This window comes from Lemur catta, chromosome 3 (genome assembly GCF_020740605.2).
Source record: "Lemur catta isolate mLemCat1 chromosome 3, mLemCat1.pri, whole genome shotgun sequence".
NCBI lineage: Eukaryota > Metazoa > Chordata > Mammalia > Primates > Lemuridae > Lemur > Lemur catta.
In genome coordinates this window covers 4,814,704-4,838,304 of record NC_059130.1, presented here as the reverse complement: position 1 = coordinate 4,838,304, position 23,601 = coordinate 4,814,704, and the positions used below count along the sequence as shown (strand labels likewise).

The window sequence follows — 23,601 nt, the reverse complement described above, 5'->3', positions numbered from 1 at the left end:
AGACCATTAATATTACAGAGGGCGTGCTTCTAGCTAAAGGAAGCGCTTCTAACCAAGAAAAGGAACACTGTCCCCTTCAAAGTATTTTACTGGAAGGTCATATACTTAGTTCCAGTTGCTAGTGCTCAGGCATACATCTTTTTTTATTCCTAAAATTCATCAAATCTTTATCCTTTGAGGTGGATGATGGCCTGAAATAGCTGGAAGTTCTTTTATTCTATTAGATCTGGTGATCAAGGTGTATGATCAGACTGGGTATGATGCCATTTTTTATATACTAAATAGACTGATCTTCTCATTGATACCTTATGGAAGCTCACCATGGAGAGCTCTCTTGCCCTGTGCTGGGAGCTGCAAGGGGAGTGGATGGTTTCCACGGTCCCTGCTGTCAAGATGCTCACCTTACGGGGCAGTGCTTACTCAGACAAACATACTTAACACTAGCAAATGTGACCTGCCATGCATGACATGTGCTAAGAGGGCAAGCCATTATTTAGATTTGAGGAATAAAGAAAGGCATCTAGGAAAAGTAGAGTCTTAGCTGGCCACTGAAGGATAAACAGAATTTTAATAAGCAAAGAAAGGCCTAAAAAGAGCATTCCAAAGTGAGTAAGAATAACAAAGTCACAGATGTGTGAAAGTGCAGGGTAAGTTCAAGAAATATAAAACTGTTCCATGGTTCGAGCAATGGGCACTTGGGGGGATGAAGGCTGAAGATGCAGCCGGATCATGGCGGAGCACAGAAGTCAGACCCAGGAGTGCACCAGACCCGGAGGGCCCTTCCAGTCATATTTTGAACAATGACAGCCCTGTTAGAATAAGTGGGTAGCTTCCTGAGGAATGTTGTCCTTTGAAGGACATTCACTGGGATGTTTAAGATCTAGGACCACTTAAAACCAAATCAGTTCCCATCACTGGATAATCACAGCTGATACTATGGCCTCTCAGTAGAGGAAAATGTAGCACCACTTAGGTAAGAAATCAGGCTTTAGGGCACAGAATGAGTCATCAGCAGATCCACAAAGCAGGAGGAGACTCAGTCCTGCTGGGCAGTCTGTCAAGTGAGGTTACTAATTGTAAAGATAAACTCTTCCAGGCAGCTCCCTTGGCAAAATCTGTTGCTGGCTTGGGAGAATTGGAGTGGTCTCTCCTGGAGCCAGGAGTTGCAGGGAACAAGGATGGCAGGGGTCGGAGTGCATGGACTGAGTTTGGGAAGGATCCAGCACAGTGGAGTGCTGAGGTGCAAGGCTGAGAAACTGAGGAAGAAGCCCAGTTTATTCTCCAGCACCAAGGCTGGATGGAAATGATGGGGGAATTAGAGGAAGGCTGCAGCTTGTTCAGCCTCTGGGTGCCAAAGATGCATTTGCAAGGGCTCAAGATAGAGCATCCGTGGCAGCACAGCTAAACCTGAATGCCACCAGCTTGTGGTCCAAAACTACCAAGTTTCTGATTCAGTAGATCTGAGCTGGGCTGAGAATTTGATTTTCCAAGGACTGCCGAGGTGCACCACCTAGTGCTGCCGGTCTGAGAACCACGGATCTAGAACTTGGGGTCCACAGCACTCGGGTGACATCTTCTGTAGCTAAACCTGAGAGGAACTGGAAAGGGTAGGAGTTAATAGTTTCCAGCCCTGACTATCTGAAGGGATTTTATATGCTCAGGAAACTGATAAGCTCAAAGCAAGCAACAGCCCAAGACAGATACTGATAATGCAATAGAAAGAGGGAAGAAAAGGAAGTTTACAGGAAGGAGGTGGAGAGGGAATCTGGCCATTTGCCCAGGGACAACCACCCATTGGAGGAGGCAGGAACTGCACCACTGGCCAGGCTCTCAGGATCTACAGCTCTGTTGTCACCTGGATGGCCCTAGAATCATCTACGGGGCTTTCTACATTATCAGGCACTGGTCCTCACCCCAAGACCAATTAAATCAGAATCCCTGCAGATGGGGCCCTGACTGTAGGAGTTTCCAAAAGCTCCCAGGTGATTCAAATGTGCAGTTAGGGTTGAGAGTCACTGGTCTAAGGGAAATCCAATCCTGTTTAAAGGAAGAAAAATAATCTAATAGGGGATCTATGGAATGAGGAGTCCATTTCCAGTTAACTTAAAATTTAACAAGATTTCTAAAATAACTGGTCTTCATCTCCTTGCTCTGTCCTTCCCAGACTTTCAGATTCATTTGCTGCTGTGGGTGTACCCAGCCCTGTGCCTGAGCAGCATCTTTGCTGTGCCCCACTGCCACCATGCTTTGCTGACTGTGGGTCATGATTACGGATTGGGGTTACCAGCAGCCAACCCAGCCTTACAGCTGAAAACACTGCAAGAGGCCTTCTCCTAGTGCTCACTGTCTTCCTGCTCCTCAGAAGCCTGATATCCAGAGGAAGCTCAAATGGTTTTTGTCCCTGCAGAGCTACAAGTCTATGGATCACTCATTTTCTATCAGTTAAAAGTGTGAGTTTAAGAGTCAATGCCCTTGCTAAAGAGATGTATGGACCATCTAGTCAGATTTTATATATATATATAATATGTATATACTGAAGTGTCAGTGAAATTTTACATGAAACTCCAATATATAAATAGATAAAAAAAAAAGAGGCACTATAGAACTGTAGGTATAATACGTCGCTATGCATATTACTGAAAGAAAGGAGGTGGGGCAATATGAGGGGATATCCCTAGAAAGATAGACAAGACATTGTGACATTGGTTTCCTCTAGGGTGGGACACCGGGGACAGATTCATAAGGAGACTTTTTGCTGTATGCTCTTTTCTACCTCTTGAATTTTGAATCATGTGCATGGATCACCTATTCAAAAAGGAAACTTTTTAAATTAACTTAAAAAAAATTTTTTTACAGATGGGGTCTTGGAGTGCAGTGGCTGCTCACAGGTGTGATTATAGCTCACTGCAGCCTCAAACTCCCTCAAGTGGTCCTCCCACCTCAGCCTCCCAAGGAGCTGGGACCCTGGGAGTGCACCACCGTGCCAGGCTTTAAAGTAACTTTTTGTAGCGGAGCTGCTCTGGTTGGAGCGGGCTGGACCTTCCTTTGCTACTTCTTCCCCTCACACCCAAAGACCTATTAAGGTTTCCAAGCCCATGAAGTTCCTCAGCACCTCCCCCTCAATGGGATCTGGTGGGGAACTATTGAACCAGTTTCACCCCCACATTTTTTAGCAGCCAGAATTAATTCATAGAGAGGCCAAGTAACTTGCTGAAAGTCACACAACTAACAAATAAAATTCTAATTCTTTCTCCAGTGTTTTTTTCCATGCCCCCTAAAACGTTGAATCCCTCCAACACAGCATTTCAGACACTTGATGAACTTCTGTAGCTATGCCAAGGAGATGACATTAATACACACATCTGATTCAGAGAAAATTTATTGACCAGACACCAACTAAATAAGCATAAGCCTCACGATCACAGTATTAATTATATAACAATAACAATCATTTATGAAAAGCTGAGCTATTAACAACTTTTACATCATACAAAGGATTATGTGGCTTGTTTGAGCATTTTGTGGCATGAGTCACAAGACAAACATTTGGAAGACGAAAGTTCCATATGTAGAAAGCAACAGCCTAATATGGTTTTGCTGCTGGCACAGCCCCAATGGCCACTAGGTGGCAGTAATGACCGAACAACAATAAAGCCACAGGCTTGGAGCTCTCAGAAAGTGAAACAATGAATTTATATCACACAACTGGCCCATCTGACTACAGAGCCTTAGTACAGAGCTCCAAATAATTCTTCATTCGTTTGATAAGCTATGTCCTCAATTGTATTATCACAGCCAAGAATGTTTTATCTTACGTCAAAAAGTTGGCTCAAATCCGCAGCCCTGTGCAGAAGCTGGTCAGTTGCAATGTGTTTGCCCAGTGTAGTGTTTAGTTTTGTTTGGTTTTAATCTAAAATCCTTTCCGTGGGGCAGGCCGTCTCTAGTTTGCCAGAACTCTTGCCACTCTTTACTGTCTTACTCTGTGAGGCACACGTTTGCATGGGCCCCCCGAAGGCATTTGAGATTGGGATCCCTGCTAACACATCTCAAATACACAATGATTGCTTTGCAGCCTAACTAGTGTAGTCAACTCTCTTGGGCTTTTCCACCTCGATTTATCTTTTCCCAAGCCACTTCTTAGTCCACAATGTTCTTCCCCATGGTTTTCCTTTTTTTTTTTTGGCCCAGATCAAATGTCACCTCCGCCTCCCTTCTCTAACCTTCCGTGGCACAGAGAGCCTCTACTATTTAGTTGGTGCTTATTTTCTGCTCCATACTGTTAGTTATCTTTCATCTGTCTCAGCTGTTTGTAAGTTCCTGAGGGAAGCAAAGAAGTCTGCTACTACTTTGTGTGTGTGTAATGGTTTCCAGTACGGCGTCCTACCCGTGCTTATATTTCTTCCAACTCAAAATCTCTGCCAACATCTCCTTCGTGTGGACTATGGGAGGCAGGATAGTTTAGAAAAAGTCTGTTAAGGAATATCACTAAAGAAATAAATATAATTTATTGGCATAAGTATATGACAAGTAAAACTAAGCTCACAACTCCATCGTCTCCTAGAAGAACTAAGTCAGCCTGGGTGCATGTCATTTCTCCACCCTTACCAAGTCGAGTGACCCCAAGTAAGTCAATTCACCTGGTAATAAGATCATAATAGCACCTAGTTCAGAAGGTTTTTGTTTGTCTGTTTTTTACTGTGGTAAGAACACTTAACATGAGATCTATCCTCCTGACAAATTTGGAAGTGCACCATACAGTACTATAAATTAGAAGCACAATGTTGGACAGCAGGTCGCTAGAACTTACTCATCTTGCATAACTGAAATTTTGTACCTGTTGAACATGAAGGTTTTTTTAAAAAAAATATTCTACTTTGACATAACTTTAGGCTTACAGTAAAGTTGCAAAAAATTGTACAGCTTCTGTATACTTCCCCCAGCTTCCCCTAAGATAATATCTTACATAAATGTATTAATAGTACAATTATCAAAACTAGAAAATTGACATTGACAAAATACTATTAACTAAATCTACAGACCTTGTTTGAATTTAACCAGTTTTCCCACTGATTTCTTTTTTCTGGTCCAGGATCTAGTTGAGGATGCCACATGGCACTTAGCTATCATGTCTTCATCTTCTTCAATCAGCTATGTATTTGGAAAGTCCAGACTGGTTAGTTTCTAAAAGTCCCTCAGGTTTTCTCTTGAGTAGATTGAGACTATGCATTTTGGGCGAGAACAGCCCAGATGTGATGCTGTGCCCTTCTCAGTGCATCCCATCTGGGGGTACGTGATGTTGATATGTCTTCCTATCGGTGAGATTAACCTCTACTACTTAGTTAAGGTGGTAAATGCCGGGTTTCTCCACTGTAAAATTGCTATTTTTCCCTTTGGAATTAATAAGTATCTTGCAGAGAGATACTTTGAGACTGTACAAATATCCTATTTCTCATACTTTCACCAACTAATGTTATTGTCCATCGATGCTGCTTGCCGACGACAGTTATTCCTACAGTGTTTGCCCAATGGCAATCTTCTGTTTTTCTCATTCCATGCACACTTAATAACTGGAATTCTTCTGTAAGGAAGAGCCGTTTCTTTTCCTGCATTTATTTGTTTGGAGGGGTTTTATGAGGATTCAATGAAATAAGACGGCCGGGTGCGGTGGCTCACGCCTGTAATCCTAGCCCTCTGGGAGGCTGAGGCGGGTGGATTGTTTGAGCTCAGGAGTTCGAGACCAGCCTGAGCAAGAGCGAGACCTCGTCTCTACTGAAAATAGAAAGAAATTATATGGACAACTAAAAATATATAGAGAAAAAATTAACCGGGCATGGTGGCACATGCCTGTAGTCCCAGCTACTCGGGAGGCTGAGGCAGGAGGATCGCTTGAGCCCAGGAGTTTGAGGTTGCTGTGAGCAAGGCTGATGCCACGGCACTCTAGCCTGAGCAACAGAGCGAGACTCTGTCTCAAAAAAAAATAAAATAAAATAAGACATTTACAACAGTGTCTGGCACATGGTGAAGGCTCACTAAAGGTGAGTCATCTTTTTTTTTTTTTTTTTTCAGGGACAGGGTCCCTCTCTGTCACCCATGCTGGAGAGCAGCGGCATGATTATAGCTCACTGCAGCCTCGAACTCCAGGGCTTAAGCAATCCTTCCACCTCAGCCTGCCTGGTAGCTGGGACTGCAGACCCTGCAGCGGGCTGTCTTTAATATTATTACTATTAATGAGACAATATGAAAGTTACGTAACTAATGTTTTCTGGTTAGAAATGAGTACTTCTAAAATGTTGAAAGATGTTCCAAAATAGTCTAGTGTATTGGTTTGCTAGGGCTGCCATAACAAAAGACCACAGAGAAGGTGGCTTAAACAACAGAATTTTATTTCCTCACAGATCTGGAAGCTGGAAGCCCAAGGTCAAGGTGCTGGCAGGTTTGGTTTCTCCTGAGGCCTCTCCCTGTGGCTAGCAGGTGGCCACCATCTCGCTGCGTCCTCACACGGTCTTTCGTCTGCGTGTTCGTGCCCGGTGCCTCTCTCCGTGGGTCCTAATTTCCTCTTCCGTAGGGACCAGGCAGATTGAATTAGGGCCCACTGTGGGGGCCTCATTTTCATTTATGCACCTCTTCAAAAGCTCTGTCTCCAAATACGGTCACATTTTGAAGTCCTGGGGTTAGATCTTCAACATACAAATTTGGTGGGGTACAAAATTCAGCCCCTATCTACCTATTGACTTCAAAGAACTATCGTGAGGAAATAACTGTACCTGTCAGAGTGCTTTCAGAACTGGAAAGCATTGCACAAATATAAAGCAATATATAAAAGTTGTTGCAGCTCTCGGTAACCTTTCGTATACTTTACCGTCAAGTTGCTTAGGCCTTCCCTGACCGTATTATTCACGCTGTTCATTTGACTGTCGTTTTACACTGCCACAGCTCTCTGGAAAGCCAGCTTCCACCCGGCTGCTGTCTGTGTTATTACACAGCCTCAGGGGTGGGCACCCACACTCAGTGTGTTTTGCGTGGTTTTTTGTCTTTCTGGGCTTGGGGCTTCCAGCAGCTCTCTTCAGGCTGAAGGAAAGCCTGCCTGTGAAGCTGCCCGCAAGCCCTGATTTCTCCATCCACCAGCTGCGTAGCCTTGGGCCGGGCCCCTTTGTGCAGCACTTTGTCCCAATTCCATGACTGAAAAATAAGGATAACAATCCTCACAAGGACGCAATGAGGGTTAAAGAGTTAATCTTTCTAGAGCGTTTGGATGATACAAAATGGGCAAACTCCTACTCATCTCCGCCTAGAACTCGCCCACAAACTAAACACCTGCTAGGAAACTAGGACCCTTTTCTATAATGTTTATTTGAAGGAGGAAATTTACAGATTTTAATAAATCTTCGCTTGCCAGAAGTAGGCAAAGGGCACACACTTCACCATATCTGCGTAAGAAAAAAGTGGAATAATCTGTGCCCGCTGAAGGTTTTGCTTATCAGAGACTAACAGTGGCCAGGGAGACACTGTGACCCATGGTCTGTCTTGCCTGTCATGGATAAGAGAGAAGAATCAGAGACTCTCTCCCCAGCTGATGACTATTTCTTAGGCCCCTGTCATCCTTGCTGTCCACAGCCTCCAACTGCCAGGGTGTGGGAGGAGGGGATGGATAAAATGTGACCGCTTCCTCCAACTTGCCAAGCCTGCTACTATTCCCCCAGGCTAGCAGTAGCCACCCCTTGCTCCAGAGTAGTGCTGTGGAACTCTCCGGAGTCAGGAGTACTTTAGCAGCCAAAGCAAGAAGTCCTTCCAAGTCCTCCAAGTCATTTGGCTACTTCCAAAGCACCCCAAGGGAGTTTTTCTGCAGGAACTGTCTGCTTATCATGTTGCATTATCTCTTTGCTCAAAATCAATCCCTCCACCTGTGATTTATTGCCAGTGAGCACCAGCACTGTTTTGCTGAAAAGTCTGTCTCCACAGCATATCCTCCGGCAACAGCCTTCTCCTTCACTCTGCTCCTTGGTCCCAGGCATTCTGCTGCACCATCTTCTCTGCTCCTCCCCACCTGTTCAACCCCTAAATTTGAATCCCACCTCTGTTCTCAAATCCCTTGGAAGTTCCTTATGTAAGGGATCGGGCAAGATTAGCCAGACAGAGAATGCGTGTGTATGAGATGAGGCAAGGAAAGACGAAGAGACGGGGGAGAGACAGAGGGGGACTGGCAGAGCAACACATAGGAAGCTGTGACAGGAGAACATGGCCTATTTGCAGAACTATGTGTAACTCAGTAAAAATGGAAAACCCAAGGAACAAGGGAGAGAGAGAAATAAAGCTGCTGAGGGTACAGAGCCGGGTCACAAAGAGCCTTAGGTCCCACGCAGAGTTTGGACTTTATTTTGGAGACTGTGGGAGCCATTGAAGAGTTTTAAGCAGGGGACTGTCACAAATAGATTTAGGCATATTAGAAAGATTTCTCCAGTGAAAGGGTGGAGAATGCATTGGAGGAGAAGACTGGAAGCAGGGAGACCATCTGAGAGGCTTTTGCAATAATCCACAGTTGACAGCAGCAAGGGGCAAGGGGAAGGGATGTTAAGCAGCATTACTCCCCGTGTTGTCCTTGGGCCATTGCCAACTTCTGGGCCAATATCAGTCCTCCAGCTGCTTTTACTGATCCGCTATGAGATAAGAAACTTGTGCCAGAATGTAAACCCGAGGCATTTCTTGCTTCATCAAAAAAGTTTTGCTTTAGAGAAAAAAAAAAAATGTCAGTTGAACTAAACAGCGTGCTTAGTGAAGTATTTGATTTACATTCTGGCCCAAGTCCCTTATTTTCGTGAACTCATAACAAATAGTCTGCAGAGTGGCTCTAACTGTAGGTACTTTCTTGGGCCAAAAGGAGAAGTTTATAATCCTGCTGGATTAGGAAAGTGAGGGAGACAATACATGCTGATAAGAAAAGCCAGTAACCCAGATGTGGAAGGATGATACACTGAACGATGATACATGAACTAAATACATGAACTAAATCTTTGAGGGTTCAAATTGAGACGCCGGCTCCAGAATGCAATGACCACGGGCTTTTGCATAAGGCAGAACTGAGTTCAAACCCCAACTTCATGATTTATGGCACAAATTGATGTTAGCTAACTTCTCCAAACCTCATTTTCCTATCTATAACCTGGGAGAAATCATACCCGCCTCACAGGGATGCAAGTTTATGACCTAGCACATGGCGGGTGGTTGTTAAATGTTCCCAAGATGTGGCACATGGTAAGCACTTATTGAAAAAATGTGTTGAATATCTTTTTTTTATAAAAAAAAAAAAAAAGCAGAAAGGTGATGAGATGACAAAAAAGAGTGATATAAAGACAGAGTTGGGAGTTATGTAGGATAGAATATCAAACTGAATATCAAACTGTAAAAAGATAGTAAAACTGAATATCAAACTGTAAAAAGATAGTAAAACCATGCAGCTAAGATCTGTCCCCAGCAGAATTGTAAAGTCCACTTTTCACACCCAATCTTCCTTTCCCAGACTCTTCTTACTGGCTCCAGCCTCAACCCCACATTCTGGAGCCCAGCTTCGAGCCATCTTGGCTAAGGATTCATCCCCAACCTTGGGTCTGGGTCTGACAACAGTGCTCTGCCTTGGTGCCTCTTTTGGTCCTGTTCATGTTGGAGGTATCGTCCCAATACGCCACATCTCTCTACCAGACCACAGGGACTGCTCTTGCCAATCCTTTCCCACAGAGATTCCTGAACTCTCAGCCCCATACCTGTTGCCCTGGTACCTGCCTGCAGACAGATGCACTTTTGAACGCAAAAGAAACCCTTTACTACGTTGTTTGCATCTCTTTACAACATCTCCCTTGGGCACCAAACTTTGCAGTCAGATGGAAACATTCTAGAACCCAGTGAGTCCAGGTGTCCCCCCACCCCTCAGTACCTGCCTTACCTCTAATATGAAAATCCAGTTCTAGATGCAAGCCCTTGGCTACATGTACCTGGGATAAGAAAACAAAACAAACAGTATGGGGCAGGTGTGGTGGCTCACGCCTGTAATCCCAGCACTCTGGGAGGCCGAGGCGGGTGGATCGTTTGAGCTCAGGAGTTCAAGATCACCCTGAGCAAGAGCAAGACCCCATCTCTACTAAAAAAATAGAAAGAAAATTAGCTGGACAACTAAAAATATATAGAAAAAAATAGCTGGGCATGGTGGTGCATGCCTGTAGTCCCAGCTACTCAGGAGGCTGAGGCAGGAGGATTGCTTGAGCCCAGGAGTTTGAGGTTGCTGTGAGCTAAGCTGATGCCACAGCACTCTAGCCCAGGCAACAGAGTAAGACTGTGTCTCAAATCTCAAAAAAAATAAAAAATAAAAAATATATGTACTTTATGTTTATATGGCAGTTGACAATCTACAATGTCCTTTCACATTGTCTCATTTGACCTTCACACCAAACTTCCAATACAAAAAAGAATCAATCTCCCTATTTTACAGATAAGTGTAAGTGACTTAGTTGGGATGATCAACTATCCCAGTTTGCCCAGGATTGAGGGGTTTCCAAGACCACAGGACTTTCAGTACTGAAACCAGGACAGTCCTGGGCAAACTGGGATGGTTAGCCACCCTCGGTCACACAGCTACTGAGAGTGACTGAGCTAGGATTTGAACCCAGGGCACCTAGCCTGTGCTGTAATAGTTGGACCCAACAACTACTGGCTAAGTGAGCGGCACCTACCTAGTCTCTCTCCTTTCCACTGAGCCATGTGCTCCTCATCAACAGCATCCTCTTGAGACTAACACACAAAGGTCTTGTTTGCCTTCTTTCCTCTTGAAATGGCAGTCAGTGGAAAGGATAGACTAGGGGAAACACTGCTTTGCATGAGAAAAGGATCCTTGCATTAACTCCCACACAGGAATAATCACTGATAGTAATAATTTCTAGAAAAGGGATTAATTAAACAGAGTCTGTGATTATCTTAACAAGAGCTTGAAATCAAAAGTGATTGTGACGGATGATGGGCCACCAACCCAATCAATATACATACTCTGCCCTGAGATAATCAAAGACTGATTGCATACATGAATATTCAGTACATGTAAATTTTAAATCCTATCAGATAACAACAAAGGGTTATGGGAGATGTACTGGTCAGTGTATGTCCTTAAATTCAAACTTGGCCTCACTGAAACCATCTCAGAAAAGATGACAATCAGTGCTTCTTTTTAAAGACTTCCAAATGAGGAGCGCCCGAGAGCTTCTTCAGGTGATGCTTTGAGGAAGGATAAGTACAGCTTGACTTCTTAGCTGGTAGAGGGAGGACCAGATGTCAGTGCCTGCTGATTTCCCTTCTGCCAGAGTCTCTGTGCACAACACAAACTCCAGTTATCGTCCCCTCCAACCCTTTGCAGCTCAAGCCCTCCTCTGCCACCCAAGATACCACTATCCTCTAAGACTATGCCCAGTCTTTCTTTCTTCCTTTCTTTTCTTTCTTTCTTTCTTCCTTCCTTCCTTCTTTCCTCCCTCTCTCTCTTTCTTTCTCTTTCTCCCTTCCTCCCTCCCTCCCTTCCTTCCTTCCTTTCTTTTGACAGAGTCTTGCTCTGTTGCCCAGGCTACAGTGCTGTAGCGTCAGCCTAGCTCACAGCAACCTCAAACTCCTGGGCTCAAGTGATCCTCCTGCCTCAGCCTCCCAGGTAGCTGGGGCTACAGGCGCTCACCACCAAGCCTGCCTAATTTTTTTCTACACCTGGCTAATTTTTTTCTAAGTGTCCAGTCTTTCTTTTGACATTTTCTTTGTTAGCTTATTTCATCTTTTGGTATAATTCATTCCAAAGACTCAATCTCATTGTAGGACATCCTTTGTATGCATCTAACATTTAACTTTTTCACCATTTACAATCTCCGTATGCATCAAGAAGCTTCTGAATATCCATCCTTCATTCAACAAGCATTTGTGAAATGCCCATAATGTGTCAGGCACTGTGCTGGGTACTTGAGGTTAGTGGTGGAACAGTTACAGGGAGCAGGAGTTCTCAAGTTAATTAAGGGAACAGGGAATAGAAAAGCCATTCCTGGGCCGGGTCCGGTGATTCAGACCTATAATCCTAGCACTCTGGGAGGCTGAGGCAGGAGGATTGCTTGAGGCCAGGAGCTCAAGATGGCCTGAGCAAGAGCAAGACCCCATCTCTACAAAAAACAGAAAAATTAGCCAGGAATGGTGGTGTGCCCCTGTAGTCCCAGCCACTCCGGAGGCTGAAGCAGGAGGATAACTTGAGTTTGAGGTTGCTGTGAGCTATGATGATGCCACTGTACTCTAACCTGGGTGGCAGAGGGAGCCTGTGTCAAAAAAATAAAAAGAAAAAAAAAAAGAAAAACCATTCCTGGAAGAAAGGACAGCATCACACAGACGAGACAATATGCTCAGACAAAACTACACATGACTTCAAAAGTGTTGGAGGCAGGAAGTCTTTAGGAGCTGGCAGACATGGCCAACTGGGTAATTCGGTACTTTTCCAGGAAGTCTTCTCTGGCTAATCCCTGGAGAAACAATAGCTTGTGTCCCTCACCTTGAATAAACATAAAGCAATCAAGGCTTCCTAAGGCCCTTCCTCTCTTATTTTCCAGTTTCCAATGCTTTTCCACTGATGAAAATATTTTAAGTCCTTTTTGCATTTTCTTTTCCATCTGTCTTCTGCGTATAGCCTACATACCGATCCACCGCAGTGTTTACTGCCAGCAACCACTGGGAAGGGTGGAGTAGCCATCATTTCCTGTGACCCAGGAAGAAGAGAAAACATGAGGTTATCAACTCTGCGATGTGACGAAGCCACGGTATGTTTCCTTAGAAGTCTGGTTACCCTATCTCAGCGCAACATCAAATACCTCTCTCTGCTAGGCAAATTCTGTCAACTAAAGGGAGAGAATCCCTTACACTCCCGAAGATGCTTCCCGGCGTCAGGAAGGGAGCTAAGCAGAGGACTGGCTTAATGCAGGCAGTATTGAGAGAAACACCCAGAATGGCAAGGGGTCGGAGAAAGGCTGAGAAAAGCAAGGGAGAAGAAGGAGAAGTGTTCTTGGCTTTGAGCACTATGATGGACATGACAGTCACGTGCCTGCCCCACCCGCAGGCTCAGCTAGAAGGTTTTCCCCCAGGCCTCCCTGCCAACCCTGAGCTGATTGGAAAAGTGAAAAAATCTGATCCAAGGACTGTCACCCCACAGGCTGGAACGTGGCCTGTCATGCAGCTGGAGAATGACGATAACAATGGCCGTAGTGATAACAGCTCTGATGCCTTGAGGGGTTACAACATGCATGGCAGTTTATCTCATTTGATCCTCACGACTCTATGAGGTAGACAATATTATTATCTTCCTTTTACAGATGCCAATACGTGTTTTCAGAGGTTTCACAAGTCTCCTGAGGACAGAGGATTGATTCAAACTCCGGTCTATCTGATTCTAGAACCAAACCCTTCCTCACCTTTCAGTATTGTCTTTCCTTCACTTATTTATTCAAAAAATGCTTTCGAGTACCTGCTATAAACCAAGCACTGTGCTAAGTCCTGGAAATACAACAGTGGCCAAGACTTAAAATGCCCCCGTCCCAGTGGAGCTCATACCTTACAGAGGAAATAGAGAAACAGTAAACAAATAATCAACAAAAATAAGTATAGGTTGCACTAATAACTAGGAAGACAAAGGGCGTGTTATGGTACAGAAGTGTAGGGAGGCCTACTTAGTGCTCAGGGAAGGCCCCTCCAGAAAGGGAGGGACATCACGCTGAGATCTGAAGGATGTGACAGAGCCAGTCATGAGGTCACCTGAGGAAAAGGCAAGGAACAAGATGCAGAACAGGCCTCTCAAAGAAGAGACAGAGGGTCAGTGTGGCTGGGTGTTTATAGAGAGTTGGGCAGGGGCCAGATCACGCAGGGCCTTAAAGGCCATCACAGGAGTTAGAATCGTCTTCCACGTTCAGTGGAAAGCCATCAGAAGGTGTTAAGCAGTGCAGTGATTTACTTTTTCTTTTTTTTTTTTCTGAGACAAGGTCTTGCTATGTGCTGGGGCAGGGCTTTAGTACAGTGCAGTCATCATAGCTCACTGCAACCTCAAACTCCTGGGCTCATGTGATCCTCCTGCCTCAGCCTCCCGAGTAGCTGGGACTACAGGCATGCACCACCATGCCCAGCTAAGTATTTTTTATTTCTTGTAGAGACAGGGTCTCCCTATTTCTCAGGCTGGTCTTGAACTTCTGGGCTCAAGCGATCCTCCCGCCTCAGCCTCCCAAAGTGCTAGTATTACAGGCGTGAGCCACCGTGCCCGGCCGATATACTTTTTATTAAAAAGAGGAGCATAAGTAACAGTTAAGAACATAGACTCTGGACCCAAAATGCCTGGATTCAAATCCCTGACTGGCTGCCTACTAGCTGTATAACTGTGAGCACCCTCTTCTGTGCCTCAGTTTCCTGATCTTTCAAATGCAGATCCTACCAGTATGTTCCTCAGAGGGCTGTTAGAAGGATTAAATTATTTATTATTTGAAAACACTTAGAATAGTGCTTGGTACACAGTACTATAGGTGCCTGTAAAATAAATGAATACACTGGGCCTGGTGGCTAATGCCTCTAATCTCAGCACTTTGGAGGCTGAGGCAGGAGGATCACTTGAGGACAGGAGTTTGAGACCATCTGAACAACATAGCAAGACCCTGTCTCTCCAGATAATTTAAAAAATTAGGTGGAGTGGTGGCATGTGCCTGTAGTCCCAGCTACTCAGAAGGTTGAGGTATAAGGATTGCCTGAGCCTAGGAGTTTGAGGTTGCAGTGAGCTGATTGTGCCACAGCACTCCAGCCTGGGCACAGAGTGAGACCCTGTCTCAAAAAATATATAAATGAATAAACAGATTAATAGATGTCTTTACACATATAATCATACAATTTTTTTTACATAAATACAGAAGTGTAATATCAACAGCATGCTTTTCTTTTAGCGATGTCTTTTTGCCATGTTCTTTCTCTTTCTTCCTCTCTCTCCTCCTCCACTCACATCAGCAACTGCTCCCCCTAAAGTAATTCATGTCAGGGATTCAATGTGTTTCCTACCACATAATCCTAAATAGGCACACATAAGATTTATGCATATATACATATATGGTATTCTTTTATCTTTGTTTTACCAAAATTCAATCATATTCTATACAGCTGACCCTTGAACAATGCAGGGGTTGGGCCGCTGACCCTGCACAGTTGAAAGTCCGCCATAACTTGAGACTGCACAAAACCTTAAGTATTATTAGCCTACTGTTGACTAGAAGCCTCACCAATAACATAAATAGTCGATTAACACATATTCTGTATGTTATATGTATTATATACTATATTCTAACAACAAAGTAAGCTAGAGAAAAGAAAATCATAAGAAGGAGAAACCATTTACTATTCATTAAATGGAAATGGATCATCATAAAGGTCTTCATCTTCATTGTCTTCACATTGAGTAGGCTGAGGAGGAGGAGGAGAGGTTGGCCTTGCTGTCTCGGGTGGCAGAGGCTGAAGAGGTAGAAGAGGTTGAAGGGAAAGTAGGAAAGGCAGGCACATTTGGTGTAACTTTCATTGAAAAAAAAATCTGCTTGTAAGTGGACCCATCCAGTTCAAACCAATGTTGTTCAGGGGTCAACTGTGCACATTTTTCTCACTCAAAGCTACTAGAAATCCCTTCAAGGCAAGTGGTATAACTCTACTTCATCATTTAAATGGATGTACCATAAGTTACTCAGCTGTTTCTCAATTGATGAACACTCGTTTGTTCCCAGGTCTTTCGCTATTTCTAACACTGCCTCAGTAAACATCGTTCAAATGACCTTACACTCTGCTGCTTGCACCTCTACGGAGACCGGAGACCGATGTCTGGGAGTGGTGTTGCTAGACTAGATGACATAAGTGTTATTTTTTAAACAGATATAGATGATACATTGTTTGCTGAAGAGTCTGATACTGTTTCCATTTCCTGCAGGAGGTATGTGAGCGCTCATTTGCCTACAGCCTTGCCACAACAGGTCATTTTTAGATGGGTGCAAGCTTATGTTATTTTCATAGAAAATTTTGTATTTAGTGAAAATTTGCATGTAATAAAATACACATATCCTAAGTATACAATTTGACGAGTTTTGATAAATGTTTATGCCATGTCACCAATACTACGGAGGATCAAGACATAGAAAATTTCCATCACCCTAGAAAATCTCTCTTCAAGCCAAATCCCACCCTCCACAGGCAACCACTGTTTTGATTGATTTCTATCACTGTAGATTACTTTTGAATAATTAAACTTCCTATAAATAGAATCAGATGATGGACTTCTTCTGTCTGGCTTCTTTTGCTCAATATGATGTTTCTGAGATTCATTCATGTTGTTGCATGTATCAGTAAGTAATCAGTAAGTAATCAATATGGTTTTTTAGTTATAATTTAAATACAATAAAAGCTATAGATTTCATATGTTCCATTTGATGAGCTTTTATGATTGTATACAATGTTTCTCATGCAAAACATTTCCATAATCTCAGGCCCTCTGGGCCCTTTGTGGTCAATCCGCATCCCACCTCACTCCATCCGGAGGCAAACATTTATCCCATTCCTATTATCATTTGTTACTTTTGCCTGTCCTAAAGTTTCATACAATTGGAATCATATTATATATACTCTTTATATCTGGTTTCTGTCACTAAACGTAATGCTTTTTTGATTCATTTGTGGTGTTTCAGTTAACAGAAGTTTGTTCCCTGTTATTATTGATTAGTGTTCCATATAGCACAGTGTATTTATCCATTGCCCTGTTGCTGGACGTTTGTGTTGATTCTCATATTTTAGATATTATATATAAGACTACTATAAACTTTCTTCTGCAAGTCTTTTTGTAGACATGTGTTTTTATTTCTTTTGGATAAATACCTAGCATTGTAATTGCTAGGTCATAGGTTTGATGTATAAGTTTGTAAGAAACTGACAAACAGATTTACAAAATGATTGTAACATTTCGCACTCCTACCACAAATGTATGAGTTTCAATTGTTCCACATCCTTATCAACATTTGGTGAGTTATACAATTTCTTTGTATATTTTAGAAATAAGTCTTCATGTGTGTGTTTATATATACATATATATGTGTGTGTATGTATATATATATGTTTGTGTGTGTGTTTGTGTGTGTGTGTGTGTATGGGGAGAGAGAGAGAATTATGAGTACTATCTCCTGGTCCTGGATTACTTTTTCATTTTCTTATTCATTTCTTTCAATGAACAGTTTTTCCTTCTATGTTTAGTGCTTTTTTCCTAAATATTTTCCTGCCTTAAGTCACAAAGATATGCCTATTTCTATGCTTGCTATGTTTACTTCTGGAAACATTATACTTTTAGTTTTACATTCAGGTCTTTCATTCACCCTGAATTAATGGTTGTGTATGGTATGAGATAGAGATCAAGGGTCATTTCCCTTCACATATTTATATAGTTTTTCCATCATGATTTGGTAAAAAGACTTTTCGTTTCCCACTAAAACTGCTGTGGCATCCTTTTATTGAAATTCAATTGAGCATGCAAATGTTTCTGGACTCTCTATTCTATTTCATTCATCTGTTTGTCTATCCTTATGCCAATACCACACTGCATTTGTTATTGTAGTTGTATAATAATTCTTGAAATCAGATAGCATACTTGTTCTTTTATATTCTTGTCGAGACTGTTTTTGTTATTCAATATGTATGATGTATTTCCATATAAATTTTAAAATCAAAATGTCAATTTCTACAAAAAAGCTATTTAGGTTCCGACTGGACTTATATTAAATCTATTAATCAATTTAGAGAAAATTGACATCTTGACAATATTTAGTATTTTGATTCAATTATTTATATCTTCTTTAAGTGCTCTCGGAAATATGTAGTTCTCAGTGCAGAGGTTTGACATGTCTTTTGCTAAATTTTTCTCAAGTATTTTATGCTTTCTTGTACTATTGCAAATCGGATTGTTCTTTTATTTACACTTTCCAGGGCCTGGTGGCTCATGTCTGTAATAATAGCACTCTGGAAGGCCGAGGTGGGAGGATCACTTGAGCTCAGGAGTTGAGACCAGCCTGAGCAAGAGTGAGACCCTGTCTCTGCTAAAAATAGAAAAAATTAGCCAGGTATGGTGGCAAGTGCCTGTAGTCCCAGCTACTCAGGAGGCTGAGGCAGGAGGATCGCTTGAGCCCAGGAATTTGAGGTTGCTGTGAGCTAGGCTGATGCCACGGCACTCTAGCCTGGCAACAGAGCAAGACTCTGTCTCAAAAAATAAATAAATAAATACATACATACATACACTTTCCAATTGTTTGCTGCAAGTACACAGAAATAAAGTTCATTTTTGTATTTTGACTGTGTATCCTGCAATCTCAGCTAAATTCACTTAGATTCCATAAGTCTCTGTATACAGGGTTTTCTATGTAACCAACCATGTTGCCTCCAAATAAAAGACAGTTTTACTTCTCCCTTTGCAGTCATATGCATTTTATTTCTTTTTCTTGTTTTATTATATTAACTAGTACCTCCAGTACGGTGTAAAATGTAAGTGGTAAAAACGAACATCCTTGCCTTGTTTCAAGACTTACGGTAAAAGCATTCAACATTTCATCAATAGATGTAATGTTACCTGTAAGTTTTCCATAGATGCCCTTTACGAAATTAAAGAGGGTGTTTTCTATTCTATTCCTTTAGTGAGAGTTTTTAATCATAAAGGGATATTTCATTTTTTCAAATGTTTTTCCTGCATCTATTGAGGATGATTACCATAATCTCCTTTTTTCTTTAATGCATGAGTTATATTGATTGACTTAAATAAGACCTTTAACCAAGCTTGCATTCCTAGGATAAACTCTACTTGGTAATAATATATTATCCATTCTAGATATTGCTGAACTTGTTGTACTAATATTTTGTTCAGAATTTTTGCATCTGTGTTCATGAGGGACACTGGTCTGTAATTTTTTCTTTTTTTCTTATCTATATTTTTATTTCTTTGGCAGGTTTTGATATCAATATAATTCTGGCCTCACAAAGGAAATTGGGGGCAGTTCTCTATATTTTTACGAAGTTTATATTAGATTTGTATTATTTCTACCTTAAGTATTTGATAAAATTTATCTTTGAAACTATCTGGGCCTATGAGATCAGCTCCTTCTGGATGATGTAACATGAGAAAAAAATACATATATATGGATGCCATATTCATGAGCTCACTCCCATACCTCCTTCTTTAAAGTGAGACCCCTGGTCAGCGCCTGTGTTGAGTGAGATTCCATGCCTAGACAGCAAGAACTCTGTAAATCCCCTGTATAGTGGTACTAGCTGAGGCTATGGATTTCCAGAATTGGTATATTTCTCTGGAAAATAACATTCTGGCCCAACGTAGTTGACATGCCACCACGTTACTGGTTGTTCTCCTTGGGAAATAGTGCCATATTACCATATTAGGGGCAGAGCATTGGTCTATGCTACTGAAAGTTTGAATCTTCAAAAGCAGCAGTTGCTGTATTGAACGGAGTAAGGGGAAGTCCGTGCTGTTGCCCTATTTGTGGCTTCCATCTCTGCCACCACCACACTTCTTATGCCAGTCGCAGGGTGGCCAACGACAAAGACTAGCTAGCATCAACTGGCCAAGCAATTTTGAATAATTGGTTGTTCAGTGCCTCTTTACTGGTGGATGTTTTCTATGGGTATTAACGCATGATGCAAAAATATTTATACTTTGTGCTTATTTTCATAATTCCTCTACCTCCATATACCTACCTGAGACCCTTTTGTCCTCAGTTTTCTAGTCCTTTTCCCTCCAGTCCCCTTACCAGAGAGCTAGGCCATTTGCCACTGCCCAGGGTTCTCTATATATTCTTGTTTCACGCCCTTCCTCTTCTACATGAAGTGGATGACTCAGTATACTTATAACATCTCTGCCTATTAGGGAGATTGTCTCTCTCCACTTTCAAGGCCAATCCTGACTGTAGCTATATATGTGACTACTGTTTATATTTAGCTTGCACTCGCATACCAAGACCAGCCATTGACAAACCAATCTCAGGTTTCTTCCTGCTCCCTCAGCTGGTCGTATGAGAACCTCTTATGTGGCCACAGGTGTGAGCTAGCAGAGAAGCACTTGTACAGCTATGGAGAGTGACATATAGTATAGTCATGCCCTCTGGTCATAACTGAGTTTCATCTCAGATAAACCATTATGATGGAGTGTGGCTAGACCTGCTCAAATTTATGACTTGGTCAGTCCCATCACTGACATTTGCAACAAATTAGGTGTTTGCCATTTGACCCAGATGACAGGGATGCTTGCACCACAGCCTTAATTTAGTATATAGCTCTTTCCTGTTCTGGTTCCCATTCAAAACTAGTGGTATTTCTAGGTGTATATGTGTTGACCCCAGAACCCAAAGATGCCTACCAAGAACTGAGCTTCCTTGTTTGTGGTAAGAAATGCAAGATGATATGTCTGTTAATTTGGAGGAGATAGTCCAGTACACCCCAGACCACTAGATCCATAAAGACTTCATTAAAGTGGCAGGTCTCTGAATCTTCCTAGTGTTTATCTTGTACGTGTCTTATGAAGTCTTCTAGAGCACTGTCCAATCAGCTTGTCATTGATGGAATGCATCAATATGATTTTCAGTGGGATTTCAAGATGATTCAAATACCTTCAGACTATATTATGATAAAGGAAAGAGGGTCAACATAGCCCTGGATCAAAGCTGCAATTGAATATTATTCATGTCACATGAATACAAACTATCTCTGATCTTCTTTCTAATTGGAATAGAAAAGAATCCATTTCTGGCTGGGCACTATGGCTCATGCCTGTAATCCCAGCACTCTGGGAGGCCAAGGCAGGAGGATTTTGAGACCAGCCTGGTCACAACACAGTGAGACCCTGTCTCTACAAAAATAGAAATAATCAGCCAGGCATGGTGGCACGCACCTGTAGTCCCAGCTACTTGGGAAACGGAGGCAGAAGATTGCTTGAGCCCAGGAGTTTGAGATTGTAGTGAGCTATGATGGCACCACTGCACTCCAGCCTGGGCAACAGAGAGAGACTCTTTCTTGAAAAAAGAAAAACAAAATCCATTTCCCAAATTAATGACCACATACCATGTACCTGAAGCGTCATTAACCTATTTTATCTTATTTATCTAGCAAAAAACCACATCTAGCACAGTAGCCACAATCACAGCTATCACTTGTTTGAGCTGGTGGTTTTCTGTAGTTATTCTCCAAAACCATCCGGTTTCTGCAGAAGCCAGACTGGTAAATCAAACGAAGATATAATAGTAGTGACCACCACCCCTGCATTTTTTAGGTCTTTAATAGTAGCATTAGTCTCCACTATTCCCCTATTCCCAGGAAGTAATTTTTCTTTATTTGCCCTCTCGGCTGGAGGAGGGAGGTACATGAACAGTTTCAGAGGTTTCCACTTGGTCTTCTCCACTAGGCCAATGACCCAACGTGCCTCTAACGGCCAGTATGTCATTCCTAGTTATGCACTTGGATATTTGTGAAATAATCACTGGGTATGTCTTTGGACCCAGCGGACACACAGCAGCTGGAATTTACCCAGGTATTTATTTGTTTCTGGCCCCATAAATCTCCAGTCTAAGAGGGCAGGGGAGGACTGTGATGACACTGGGTCTCTGGGGATCAGCTCAGACCACGTGTTGAGTCATGGTATTTCCTTTCCTCAGGGCAGGGGCTTCTGAATAAGATGACCCTTCAGTGCCTCCCAAATCAAGGTGACAGAGTAAAGCCTTTGTGCCCCCACTGGATCTGTTGTTGGATGGCAGCTGCCCTAAAGGGGCCTTCTGTCTGAGTACATTTGCCCAGGGTGCAGCAGCCACTGAGGGGACACTGGGGGGTGCATCACAGCACCTGCTACAGGAATGTCTTGGGAACAGCGTCTGTAAGGGAGTAGGGGAAGCATGATGGGGCAGGGAAGAAGTTGGACTGTGATGCAGTTGTAACAGACTCAGCCAGTCCTACAGGGAGCTCTGGAACTGGTATGGATGGCCCTTGGGAGTTGTCCTGAACCGAAGGCCTTGGTGCTCTGGCTTCGGCTAGCAGTTAATGCGTGCTGCTCTTGAGGAAGGGGTGTGATCTTGGGCAGAGGACAACACCCAAGGCGGGAGCTGCCAAAAGCCAACATTCCCAGCAGTTGGAGAAACGAGTGCCTTCGTCCTGAAGGGGGTATCTGGGCAGTGCACCACAGTAGAAGTCATCAGCACGTGGATGAGATCACTAAAGAGCAAACACAGAGAGTAAAGAGAAGATCACCCAGAACCCAGCTCTGCGCTAAACAATCAGAAGCCAGCTGGAGGAGGAGAGCTGGCAAACCAGACGGAGAAAGAGCAGTCAGTACGGTAGAAGAAAACTCAGGAGAACAAAGTGTCACTGAAGTCAGGGAAGAAAGACAGAATGATCTACCATGTGGAATAATACTGAAAGGCTGACAAATATAAGACAAAAAACCTATCCATTATTTTGTCACCATGCAGGCCACTGATAACTTTAATCAAAGTTATTTTAGAAAGTAGTGGACACAGAGGCCAGATGAAAGTATGTTAGGGGATAAAATGAAGTTTAGGCAGTGAAGACAGCTTATTCATATTAAAACTTTTTTGAGCGTTCCTGAACATAAAAATGGGGGAAGCTGCTGGCCAGAGAAGATAAGGGCTCACAGAGGATGTCAGAGTTTTTTGTTGATTTGTGCTTGTTTCTTAATGTGATAGCTTTTAGAGTATGTTTGCAGTTGGGGGAAGGGATACATGAGGATGGAGAAAGAGTAAGAGAAGAAACAGGGACCACATTTAGCAGGCAGAGGCACTGGGTCCCAGGACGGAACTGGAGAGGATGGCCTTGGGTAAGAGCAGGACATGAGAAAGGAAGACGAGGGAAGGTACAGACAAGACTGCTGATCTGGTGGTGGGACAACGAAGAAGCTGCCATCTGATGCCTCTTATCTTTTTAATGGAATACAATCGCCTTGGGTAGGTATCTGCTTGTACATTGCAGATCTGTTTCCACCCTGAACCACGATGGCTCAAGGCCCCGGTTATCAACGTGACACAGGAAGAGAGAAACAAGGTGTGGCTCTGCAGAGCTGACAGCTGCTTGGCACATGTCACTTCACTTCTCTGCCTTCTCTTTTTTTCTTCCATTTAGAGTCATGTATGCCAGCTTTCAGACTGGTAAACAGAGGGTGGGGCTGAAGGTCAAAAGGTGATGTGATCTCAATCTGAACTTACTGGCGTGATCAGCTGTGCTTCCTCCGTATAATCAGGAAATCCTGGAGTGGCCCAGCCAGCAAGAGGACATCTGGAGAGAGAGGGGCGTGAGTTGGGGGGGGGGGGGTGGCAAAGAAGGGAGGGGCTCGTCATCTCTCTTCCCTGGGCTCAAAATGGAACTTCGTTTCTTTAGTTCATGTCTTTGCCTATAGTCCTGTAAACGTGTGGCACATTCAATCTTTGGCATATTTTTTTCCCCTTTAAGGCTCTGTTGTTTTTATGATCTCTCTCTTGTCTAGAGGAGATTACAGTGCATTTA

At 43.0% G+C, this 23,601-nt stretch overlaps 1 protein-coding gene across 3 annotated transcripts in view; it reads right to left on the bottom strand.

Moving 5' to 3' along the window:
• Positions 1–6,385: 6,385 nt before the first annotated feature.
• Positions 6,386–23,601, bottom strand: part of S1PR1 (sphingosine-1-phosphate receptor 1) — an 88,467-nt gene continuing 71,251 nt past the window's right edge. For 2 of the 3 annotated variants that reach the window (XR_006734022.1, XR_006734025.1), the window contains 2 exons: positions 23,304–23,373; positions 21,349–22,296 (listed from right to left, as the gene is read on the bottom strand). The gene's annotated coding sequence lies outside the window, so the exon portion shown is untranslated. Of the gene's footprint in view, positions 7,180–21,348; positions 22,297–23,303; positions 23,374–23,601 lie in introns of those variants that run through there. The other variant, XR_006734026.1, reaches the window with a different exon arrangement.